This window comes from Lipotes vexillifer, unplaced genomic scaffold (genome assembly GCF_000442215.2).
Source record: "Lipotes vexillifer unplaced genomic scaffold, Lipotes_vexillifer_v1.1 scaffold330, whole genome shotgun sequence".
NCBI lineage: Eukaryota > Metazoa > Chordata > Mammalia > Artiodactyla > Lipotidae > Lipotes > Lipotes vexillifer.
Window position 1 is genome coordinate 2,643,992 of NW_006775627.1, and position 12,872 is coordinate 2,656,863.

At 37.6% G+C, this 12,872-nt stretch overlaps 1 pseudogene; it reads left to right on the top strand.

Annotated features, from left to right (window-relative positions):
- The first annotated feature begins 11,768 nt into the window (after nt 1–11,768).
- Nucleotides 11,769–12,452, top strand: LOC103068586 (GTP-binding protein Di-Ras3 pseudogene; annotated as a pseudogene).
- Nucleotides 12,453–12,872: the final 420 nt, after the last annotated feature.

The window sequence follows — 12,872 nt, forward strand, 5'->3', positions numbered from 1 at the left end:
TTAAACTGTAGAGATCTATAACTACATAAAAAACAAACGTAGCAATATTAACAGTATTCACTGAGCACCTAAGATGGACAAAGAACACAAAATTATACTAAAATTATACTAGAAACAGAATTATACTAAAATTATACAAATGAGTATTTGAGGCTTGATATAAAACTTCCAGTAAAATCATTACACAAGAATGCTAAAACTGATTAATATCAATAAGAGGAAACGTGCCTTATACTTCATTTGCAACCTCCTTATGAATTACAGTACAGCCCTAAGAACCTACATATACCTATACGTAATATACATTATATCACAATAGTACACTGGCTTAAGCTTAGATATTACAAAATTATTTAATATGCTTTCTCGTGGTAATTGACCAAGATGCAAAATTATCTATTCAAAATTCATATCAATTAAAATTATCAATATTTTATCTTTTCAATTACCAAAACATTTCAAACTAATGTTTTATGCCATTAGATTTTTTGTTGTTTTTTGATAACTTTTAGTGATTCACTACTAAATAGTTTTAGTAGGCTAAAAATACTAAGCATCTAATTTGTCAATTGTATGTTGAATGAATGAATGAATGGAGAGCATAAAGACTGCTTCTTTTTATTTTTTATACATTAATATGGAATTTTTTTTTCAACACTACACTATCTCAGTGACAATCAGAGGAGCATCTGAAAGTAAATTCATTAATGTGACAGGAGCTCGAGCAAACCTACTCTAGCCCATTTACACCTTGTTCTATTTCCCTCATCCTATGAGGGATTAAAAGTCACTTAATAGGGACTTCCCTGGTGGAGCAGTTGTTAAGAATCTGCCTGCCAATGCAGGGTACACGAGTTCAGGCCCTGGTCGGGGAAGATCCCACATGCTGCAGAGCAAGTAAGCCCGCGCGCCACAACTACTGAGCCTGCGCTCTAGAGCCCGCGAGCCACAACTACTGAAGCCCGCATGCCTAGAGCCCATGCTTCCCAACAAGAGAAGCCACTGCAAGGAGAAGCCCGTGCACCACAACAAAGAGTAGCCCCCACTCGCTGCAACTGGAGAAAACCCACGCGCAGCAACAAAGACCCAACGCAGCCAAAAATAAATGAATAAATTAATTAATTTTTTACAAGTCACCTAATAATACTAGTAAACACTTGTGTATCATTGCTATGTGCCAGGCACTATTCTAAGCGTGTTGCATATATTAGCTCATTTAAGAACACCATGAGTAATGAGGTTCAGTTTACATTATATGGATCATCATTAGTTATAAATTCTAAAGAAAATGTTTTGGGGCAGAGCTTATTAGATCCAATTGGCTTCCAGGAAATGCATATCGAAAAACTAAATCACTAATTGCATTTTAAATATTCAGAAGTGGTTTGTTGAACAAAAGTAGCTCCAAAGATGTTATTCATAATGATGCTAACCCTTCTGATGAATTCAAGAATGACTCTGCATTCTAATCTTTGATCTCTGGCTTCTTCTCTTTCTCCTAATGTTTTTACCTCCTCCTTCAATGATTAATCTTCAATAATGAGGCCAAAGTTGACTTCTCACACCTGTTGCTTTGGCTATACCACCTACTTTCTACAATCTCAATGGCATTTTGGATCAGAACCAATTAACAACAAGTTGATTCAAAGCTTTTCAGAAGGCTGCCCTGGCCACCTCAGTATGCTTTCGTTACTTTCCATCCCCTTTGACTAACCCTCTCTTCTTTCATCCCACCCCATTTTCCTAACTTTCCTCCAGATTACCCACTGAAGCTAGTTTTCTGTTTCTTTCTTTAGCTTAAATAAAAAGGCCAATGAAAGTCTTCCTTAGTAGAAAAGCTATGTATGTTTCCTTTAGTTTCTTTCTTACCAGAGAAACTCTACAGGTTGAATTGTGTCGCCCCCCCCAAAAAAATTCATATGTTGAAGTCCTAGCCCCTCAGTACCTCAAAATGTGACCTTTCTAGATATAGGTTTGTAGTAGCTGTAGTTGATTAAGTTGAGGTCATATTGGGATAGCGTGGACCACACCCCCCATCCAATATGACCCGTGTGCTTATAAAAGGGGGAAACTGGGACACATACATGCACACAAAGATACACCCACACAGAGAAAACATCACGTGAACATGAAGGCAGAGATCCGGGCCATGCATCTACAAGCCAAAGAATGCCAAAGATCAGACCACCAGGAGCTAGGAAAGAGGCATAGAACAGAGTCTCCCTCACAGCCTTCAGAAGAAACCAGCCCTGCTGGTTTATGCCTTAAGCTCAGACTTCCAGCCTCCAAAACTATGATACAATAAATTTCTGTTGTTTAAGACACCCACTTTGTGGTACTTTGTTACAACAACCCTATCAGACTAATACAGAAACTAAAGACACAGTTGACTTTACCACTGTACCTTGTACTTTTCCACCTCTCTGCATGGTGAGGGGTTTTGGACCAACTCTCTTTAGAAATAAGTATAATGAAAACACTCCATAACCTACCACCATGGAGCTGAATAGGTGGGTGGACAAAACACTGGATCAAAGAACAGACAGAGCTACCATCAAGTTTTCTTTCCCCCTATTTCTGGCCACATTAATTTGGATATATTTTGACTTCACCATGTTGATTTTCTCATCTGTAGAATGAGATAGCAATACACAGTAGTATTATGAAGTTGAATAGGTAAGGGAAGAGTCTGGGCTCTGGCAGAGCTAGGTTCCTAGTCAGCTCCCCTATTCACTGCAGGTATAGTCTCAGGAAAGTCTTGAGGTGGTCTTCTGTTAATTTCTGTTACAGAATTCAGTCCCCTGACAGTAGGTCTGGGCACTAGACCCAGGCTGAACCAGTAGGATAACATCATCCTAGCCACAGCAGTTTGTTCACTGATGGGCATGAGACCCAAGTCAGGCCAATAGGTAACAGTATATATGGAGTACTTATTAGAGGGAGGGTTTCTTTTGTCACACTACCTTAATTGGGAAAAGCAGCACAACCACCTCCTGACGATTGGACCTTGAGCAAGTTCCCTGACCTCTCTAAGCCTGTTTTCTTTTTTGTTAAAAATTAATGGAGATAAAAATAACTTGCTCTTAGGAGTTTTGTAGAGTGTAAAGTTCTTAGCACAGTGTCTGAAATAAACTATTATTACTTTTAGTATCATTCTGTGTCCTTCCAAAGTTGCTCACGTTGGAGATGGCAGTGAAAAGCTTCTTCTTTTTCTCAGGTTAGAGAACTATTAAGATGTGACTCCAGAGACTCCAGTGACCACTACACTAGCACCCAGAGAGGAACAAAACAGAAGGAATAGGAGACATCTGAGGAGAGGATGATAGCAGTGGCCCATCCTCCATTCCAGTCCCTAAGGTCCTCTTGTTTCAAATCTGTGAGCTATTCCGGTGTCTGCCAATAACTCTCTAAGTTGATACGTGTGCATATAATCAGCTCATGATATTGGCCGCTGTATACCAAAAAGTCACCTGGGGGTTTAAATTCTGATCACACTACTTTCTGGGCAGTGAGTTTTGGTAGATTACCTTATGATGCTAAATTCAATTTTTCTTCTAGGTCAGCATATTTATTCTCAGTTTTCCTGTGGCCATGAGTAGGAAAATACAAAAATGGGTTATAAGCCTCATCCAAGAAACATTACCCTATTGCTAGCCAACCTTTCTGCACTGTTCCCAGAAAGTATCCAGGAGCATTGAGTGAGGTGTGTTTCAAGTGGGGGGAAAAAAATCAATGAGTAAAGAAAGAACTTCACTGAATGGAAATCCTACTCCATGTTTTGGGTTGAAATAGAATGAAAGGTGTCAATAATAATCTTTTTTTCTTATTAAACCTAGAACTTTCTCAACATTTCCTTGATGGCATCTAAAGGTTACCATCTAAGTGTACAGCTCAGTGACTGTCAAAAGAAAAAGTTACTTTAAAAATGGAATGTTATTAACATTTTCTGAAGAAGACACTGTCTGGCAAAGAGCTCAGGCCATCACTTTTGTCCTGATCTTCAAATGGTTAGTGTGAACACGAATTCCCCCCAATTATTTTTTTCCTGTCAGGTAATTTAGTACATTACCCTGCCCTTTGCTCTTATTTTTTCCTTTTGAATTTAAAAATATTTTTAGTATTTGAATTAAGTTCAGTGTCAACAATGGAAGTCGAATTTAGGTCATTATTGCTATTTTTAAAAGTTAGAATTATAAAATCTATTTGACTTTATAAATTTAAAAAGTAGTATGGATAGTTAGAAAAGCTGAAAATAAAAGTTTACATTAATCTCTATGCTCAGAGAAGCACTCAGAAAAGCAGTGTAATGATTAATGTTATTTGAAATATGTAGGATATTTGGTGTAATGTAAAAATTTCCAAACAAAGAAATATTGCCTGAAAACATTTATTAAATGTAGGGTGGAGTTATGTAAGTCTTGAGCAGAATGAGTTAAACTCTCTTACTATAATTTCCAATTTGCAATTACAGTACTGAAAGAGACACTATATATTTTAAACTTAACGAAACAATAAATTAATTAAAAGAGAGAAGTTGACAAAAATTACAACTTTAGCCACAAAGGACAATGGTTAGGATAAAAAGAACAATAAAGGCTGAGAGTACCTACACATATATAACTAAATGAGCCCAGAGAATATGACAAAATATCAGGAAATTCTCTTTAATTCTTGTTCATCCTACTTGTCTTCAAAATCATGTGTCTGATATAAACTCAGTTGTTCACATTTTAAGTGTTTTGGAGACATGAAATTGACAAGAACATTTTGCAAAAATAAAAACTTAAGAAACCTTATGTTTGCAGCTCCACAACGTTATAAACAGACAGGGGATAGGCAGCTTAGTTAAAACTCTTTATAACAATTAAAAACTGAATCAGCTCACACCCAACTTTCTCAGCTCTAGAACCACAGAAATCCGAAAGGTAAAATCTAACAAGAACTTAAAAATCTTAAGTAAATTTGAACATACTGGAAAGAAAAATAAGTGTTACTTAAAACAATAATGGTTTTCCAGCAGGGGAGAGTTCTATTAAATAGAAGATCTTCTGATCTTACAGAGCATATTAATGAATTGGGTTATGCAGTGGTCAGAATGGAAATAACCACTGGAGATTGTTTAGTTGCTGTGCATAGTGAGATAAATTTGGTGCTTGAGGGAAGTAGATGAGGAAGAAAGATGAGAGGAAGAATGAAGACAGACTAACCAGTCAGTTCCCTCATGAGTGCCAGTCAGTGTGAATTATCACAGGACAAATTTCAGTCATAGAATGGCCTGAAGAACATAAAAGCCTAATATTCAATTGGAAATTCTTTACTTTGACCTACAAAGTGAATGTGGTTGTCAGAAAGCCTTGGGTACTTACACGTAGGTCTTTCCAAAGGATTGCCTTGAGAAATTGTAGTTGACCATGTACGTGAGCTAAGAAGTAGATCCCTCCCCGGTCATGCCTTCAGATGAGACCACAGCCCTGCTAACGGACTATAGACTCATCAGGGAGCTTGAGTCAGAAGCACCCAGCTAAGCTATGCCCACAGAAATTGAAAGATTTAAGAAATGGTGTTTTAAGTTGCTAGGTTTTGGAGAAATTTACTGCACCATGAACATATTAGCATGTGCATAGATAACTCATACTCCAATAGATAGTAAAAGAGAGATTTGGCGTGTCGGGAATTACTCAGAAGTCCTCCAATCACATGCATCCTCAAAGTGCTAAATCCTCCATAAAACAATATATTGTATCTCTGGTCTTAAACCTATCTCTTTCAAGTTTCCAGGGTGACACACAATCACACCATTGATTAACTTCTTCAAAAATCTGGAAGTTGACACCTTCCAAAATTATTTGAAGCAGTTAGAAGGGTGAGACAAGCACAAGGAAGGAATAGCAGTAGTAGTAAGCAAAATCGTGATTAGTATGCACCAGACATTGTTCTTAGAGCTTTGCATATTAATACATTTAATCCCCACAAGAACCACAGAGTAGGTGCTTTTATAACCCTCATTTTACAGATGTGAAAACTGAGGCAACAGAAAATCAACAAATTTGCCAAGGTTATACAATTAGTAAGTGGTGGAGCTAAGACCAGAGATTGGGCTGCTTAGCTCAATATGCTTAATCACTATATTGTACAATTTTCTTTTTAGCAAGTAATTGCATCCCTTCCCACAATGATAATTAAATGGATAGGGTAGGGACCCCTTTCTCAGTAAAGTTAGTACTTAGAAAAAAGAGGGATGTGGTATTAACTCCTCTGCACGTCTTGCCTTTTTTGCCTTTAAATCATCTTAGAAAAGGAGAAGCAAGGAGATGGAGAGATACAGTCCCACTCATCCCAGTAACAGAGTGGGCACTTACATAAGGTGGGTGCTCTACAGTGAGGGTTTCTTCATTCAATATTCACATGAGAAGTTACATTTTCTTCAAGAAGATAAAAGGAATGTGGTGCTCCTGTTTAATCTTTTGTTCCCATGGTTATATTTAAGAATATTTTACAGTTCGTGCTACTACTTACCTACTTACTAAAAATATATCTTTAATTAAATTCTTTCTTATAGGATGGTGGTATCCTTCCTTGGTTTTGTGTGAATGATCAGTCTATTCCATTTTTCTGCCAAATGCATGAGAAATTCTTTTCTGCTATTGTTTAAAAGGAGAATCAGGCACATCAGAGATGGGAGAAGTAGAAAGACTCATGATATTTTGCTAATTAGTACAGACAACTATATGGATACAAAAAAAAATAAAAACAAAAAACACCTGAAGTAACAGTATTTTTCACTCTGTCCAAAGAACATAATACTTCAAGGGCTTACAGTTAGTAAGAAACCTGACTTGTTGACAGCTGGAAATATCTGTGAATGTCATTCCTATATTCTTTCTACTGCTTAGATCGTGTTTTTTTTAACACTTAAATGTCAACAAGTTTGATTCTGTGTAAATAGGTTACCTCCACATCAGCCAGTGACAGCAAAACCTCAAGATGTTAGAAGAAAGAGATAAAAGTTGGAAGGTTTTTCATGTTTTTGTCAAAAGCTCATTCATTCATTGTTCATTGCTAATAACTCATAACAAGTATCTCATAAATGTTGGAAGGATTAGTAAGATGCCTCGTAATTACTTTTACCCCAGTGATAAATGATCTACTAATAACATGGAGCCTCCCATATAGTAGCCCTCAGACTCCATGATGTGAATTGGTCTTAGAAATGAGACTGGTGTATAATGAGGTCCTTCTGTTTAAATCTTATTGGAGAAACTAAAGCCATGGACATATCTCAGGTTGAACTCCATCTTTTAACAAACTACATTATAAGGAGGTGACACAATACAGTAGCATTACCTGCACAACTATTAGCACTGTTACCAAAAATACCAATAGCACTATGATGTTTGAAACATTTTAGCTTCACTGCATTTTTAAGAGAAATCTGAATCAGCATTGGAATAATATATCCAGTATGAATAGAGGAGCTAGAAGCAGAATCAAGGTCTACTGTGAACCCCAGCAGTTCTTTGGCCCCTGGAGAAGATTCCTTCCCATGCCATAGCACTAGATATGTAAATAGAAGAAAAAGCATGGATTGTACATAGACATGAGAAAGGAACAGAAAAGTAGAGCCAAGGTACTGATGCAGGTCGAGGCCATTAAGCGTTTTAAGATGTCTTAAAAGAAGAGCTTGCTAACAAAATTCTCTATGCTAAACCTTTCTTTCTTTGTTCATCTTATCATATTTACTTTTCTCCTCTGTCACCTTTATTTATACATGAGCCAATGGCTTATCAATGTATTTATCACATTAAGTTGTTGACTTAAAGGTTTACTAATGTCTTCCAATTCACTTTTTTCTTTTCTTGATGTGTCTGAAAGCAGCATTTTTAGCAAATGATGTAATTTTTCAACATAGAAATGTATTCATGCATAGTTGTTCCTTTGTGGCTGGCTGGAGGAATGAATATCCACAGGCAGATAGAGCCAAATAAGTAAAGTGGTTTACCAAAGTAGAAAGTTGATTGTCAGAAACACAAATGAAAATAAACATTTCTATTATCAATCAGAAGAATAACTATCTGGATATCTACATTTCTTGACAGAGCTTGTCAAGAGAGCTCAGTGGACATTCCAGGTTTGGTTTACTGTGGAGTATTTTTTTAGCTTTATTGAGGTAAAACTGACAAATAAAATTGGAATTGCAATATCTTCAAAGTGTGTAATGTGACTATTTGATATATGTATACATTGTGAAAGAAATCCCATAAAAACTTAATATATCCATCGCCTCACATATCTACTTATCTGTTTTTGTTTTTGTTTTTGTTTTGTGAGAAAACGTAAATTCTTCTTTTAGGGAATTTCAATTATACAATACAGTGCTATCAATGATAATCACCATGTTATACATTAGATTCTCAGGCCTTATTCATCTTATAACTGAGAGTTTGTATCTTTTACCAACCACTCCGCCTTCCCCGCACTGCTCCCAGCCCCTGGCAACCATTATTCTGCTCTTTGTTTCTATGAGTTTGTCCCTTCCTTCCCTCCTTCCTTCCTTCCTTCCTCTCTTCCTCCCTCCCTCCCTTCCTTTTTCTTTCATTCTTTCTTTCTGTCTTTCTCACTCTCTCTTTCTTTTAGATTCCCCATATAAGTGATAGAATGAAGTATTTGTCTTTCTCCGTCTGGCTTATTTCACTTAGCATGATATCCTCCAGGTTTACTTCATCCATGTTAACACAAATAACAGGATTTCCTCCTTTTTTAAAGCTGAATAATATTCTATTATATATATATAATGGCATCTATATTTTCTTTATTCATCTGTCTATAGCTTAGGTTGTTTCAAAACCTTGGATATAGTGAATAATGCTGCAATGAACATGGGAGTAAAGATATCTCTTCAGATAATTATTTTATTTCCTTTGGATATATACCCAGAAGTGGGATTGCTGGATCATATGGTAGTTCTGTTTTTAATTTCTTGAGGAACCTCCATTCTGTTTTCCATAGTGGCTGCACCAATTTACATTCCCACTAACAGGGCACAGGGTTCCCTCTTCTCTGTAGCCTCGCCAGCATTTGTTATCTCTTGTCATTTTGATAATACACATCCTAACAGGTGTGAGGTGATATCTCACTGTAGTTTTTATTTGCATTTCCCTGATGGTTAGCAATGTTGAGCACCAGCTGCCCATTTGCTTTTTGTTTTGTCTTTGGAGCAAACCATTTTATTAAGGGGCTTCGGGTGGGGGGGACAAAGGGCTGGCAGGACAATGGGATCTGATGTCCTCAGCTGGGCCAGGATCTTCCGAGCTTCAAAGTCACCAAAAATCCTGTTGGCCATTTGTATGTCTTCTTTGGAAAACTGCCTAATTTAAGTCCTTTGCCCACTTCTAAACTGAGTTGTTTGTTTTTTGCTATTGAGTTGTATGAATTCCTTGTATAATTTGAAATATTAATCCCTTATCAGATCTGTGGTTTGCAAATATTTTTTCTCTTTCCATAGGTTGCCTTTTCATTTTATTAAGGTTTCCTTTGCTGTACAGAAGCATTTTAGTTTGATATAGTACCACTTGTTTATTTTTGCTTTTGTTGCCTTTGTTTTTGCTGTCAGATCCAAAAAGTCACTGCCAAGACTAATGTCAAGGAGGTTTTTCCCTATGTTTCTTCTTAGGAGTTTTATGGTTTTTGGTCTCATGTCCAAGTCTTTAATCCATTTTGACTTGATTTTTGTGTATGATGTAAGGTCCAGTTTCATTCTTTTACATGTGAATATCCAGTTTTCCCAACACCATTTATTGAAGAGATTATCCTTTTCCCATTTTATATTCTTGGTGCCTTTGTTGAAAATTAATTGACCATATATGTGTGAGTTTATTTCTGGGCTCTCTATTCTGTTCCATTGATTTATGTGTCTGTTTTTATTCCAACATCATACTGTTTTGACTTCCAAAGCTTTGTAATATGGTTTGAAATCAGGAAGTGTGATGCCTACAGCTTTGTTCTTCCTTCTCAAGATTGCTTTGGCTATTGGGGGTCTTTTCTGATTCCATATGAGTTTTATTCTCTGGAGTATTTAATTATGCCCCATGATCCAGGAAAGTAGGTTGCTCATGTGAGGAGTCCAACATATACTGCATGGCATTTTCAATCCATTTTTCTAACCAAGATTTCCAGATACTTGTGCCTGACCTTGCTAAGAAATAAGAACTCCATATCATGACCACATTCTCACCACTTTCTGATTTTCTCTTTCTTATTAGAGTTGACTGCAGAACTACCCCCTTAAAATACCCTTTACTGGACATATTTTGTAGGGATAAATGTCAGAGTTCTTCCAGTTTTGGTGCTGCCCACCATCCTACAATTCCCCAACTCCGTCAGCACCTCTATCCTGTCTCAGCACAGCAAAAATAGGTATAATTAGTATCTAGCATCATAGAATCACCAATTAACATGTGTTAAATCCGCTGCTGCACATCATCTATCTTGGAATATTTCTTGACAGTGAGAAGCATTTAGACCAAAGAAAAGTGAGAAAGAATTACATCCTTGCATATTTGATTGAAATATGATTTCCTTAATTGTATAGCAAGATATAAAATATGTGTAAATAAATATATTTTATAATTTGATTTTACCATTAAAATTATTTTGGTGGACAGCACAAGACAGATCTTAGATTGCTAATGCTGAGATGACCAATGAAACTTGGAGGTGACATCCCTTTGGACATTTTGTTATGTGAAATAATAAATGTCCTTGTTGATTAGGCCACTTTCAGTTCTCTTTTCTGTTACTTTAAGCTGAAAACATCCTAGAAAATGTAGAGATATTGTCTTATACATGCCTTTTTATAGTGATTGAATTAACTGAATAAATGGGAAAGACAGAGGTGGGGAACTAGGAAAGGCATCAGGAATCTCTGTGAAAAGGACTACATAGGGAATTTTGAGAACTGCTGATTGTAATAATACCCAGCTTCATAATTGGGCCTAGGATTAGTTTTATTATAAATTTCTGATTCTACAGTGAATTAATGGATGTTAATGGATTGCAAACAACTGCTCCTTCAACAAGTGATATTTTATCCTTTTTTTTCTTTAATTACTAAAAGATAGGACTGCTGTCACTGTCACTGTCCTCAAAGTCATATCACAGAGAACTGATAAATAGCTAACATTTTGTTACTGTTAAAAAGTTGGAAATTTAAGGCATTAATTGATTTTTCTCTAGATGTTCCAGGTAACAGGTAAATCTAAAACTAAAATTCATCTGATTTGTAAAGACTCTAGATCCCTGATTCTACCTAATACTAGAATTACAACTTCATTGGACACATATAACCTCCTTAAAGAAAAATAAAACATATTTTTTTTACTTAAGAAACAAGTTATTGTGGCTTCCTAGAAATGCAATGTAATTTGCAGTTCATAAAATTTTAATATGTCTGTATATAGGCATATGTGTATGCATATGTATATATATGAAAACATAAACATCCGAAAAAACATATAAATACTCGTTAAATTACATTTATTTAAAATTAAACCTTATTAGAGATTTTCTATATTTATATCTGAGATTACCCTTCTTTAAAAATAAATACACAGATCAGCCTTGGATGGAGAAAAGAGAAAATACTGCAGGATATGTGTGGGCTAGGGGCTGCTGGAGTTTTATCTGGTGTCCTCCTTTCTTTATGAGGTTTCCCTCACTGCTGGCCAAGTGCCAGAGAAGGTGTGCACGCATCTCTCCGCCGATACCCGACAATGGGCAGCTCCTGCTTTGGCCTCAAGGAACAGCTGATTAAGCGGCTGCGGCCTCTGCCTACCGTGACCTTCATCCATACCTGCCTGCCCCAGAGGAGGAGCAGAGATTTCCGCGGGGTGGTGCTCGGCTCTGCCGGCGTGGGCAAGAGCACGCTGGTGCAGAGGTGCGTGCGTGGCAACTTCTGTGAGGCGTATCTGCCGACCATCGAAGATACCCACCTCCAGGCGCTCGGCTGCAGCGACAAGGCGGGCGCGCTGCACACCACCGGCGTCCGCCGCTACCCGGGCCTGCAACACCTCGCCATTGCCAGTGTCACGCCTTCATCCTGGTCTACTCCGTCACCAAGAAGCAAACCCTGGAGGAGCTGAAGCCCCTCTATGAGCTGATCTGTCAACTCAAAGGCAACAACCCGCAAAAGTGCGCCATGATCCTGGTGGGCAACAAGTGCGATGAGAGCCACTGGGAGGTGAGCGAGAAGAAAGGTGCTGCCTACGCGTCGGAGTGGAATTGTGCCTTCTTGGAGAGCTCCGCCAAGATGGATTATCAATGTGCAGGAGCTGTTCTAGATGCTGATAAACTTCGAGAAGAAGCCCGCAGCCGCCGCTGGCGCCCAGCCTCCCCAGAAGAAATCCCAGATCCCCAAGACCACGGAGAAGCTGGTGGTCAAGTGCATCATCATGTGAACCCTGAGCCTTAAGGAGCCCGACCCTCTTTCTTCAGTGTGCCGAACACATGGACAGACCCCATTGTGCTGTGTCACCTGTACACGACTGACTTTTGTGCTGTCGTTTGGGTTGTAACAATTAGATGTCAATAAATGTCCCTTGTGAGTTAGTAACTTTTCTTTTTCCCAGGCAAGAGGACTCGAATTGTTAACATATGGACATTGGAAGAGGAGAGGAAAAGGAACAGGATGCACTTTAAGGGATGGGACCTGGACGGACTCTAGAGATTAACGTTTGAAAAAGAGAATGGAAACAGCAAAATGAATTGAAAGATGTCACTGCCCTTCTTGTAATCCTATTATTGTGTATTATTCTTAAACATTTCAAGTCCTGTAAATGTCTGATCATATCTTCCCATTGTGTATTTAATTGTTAAGA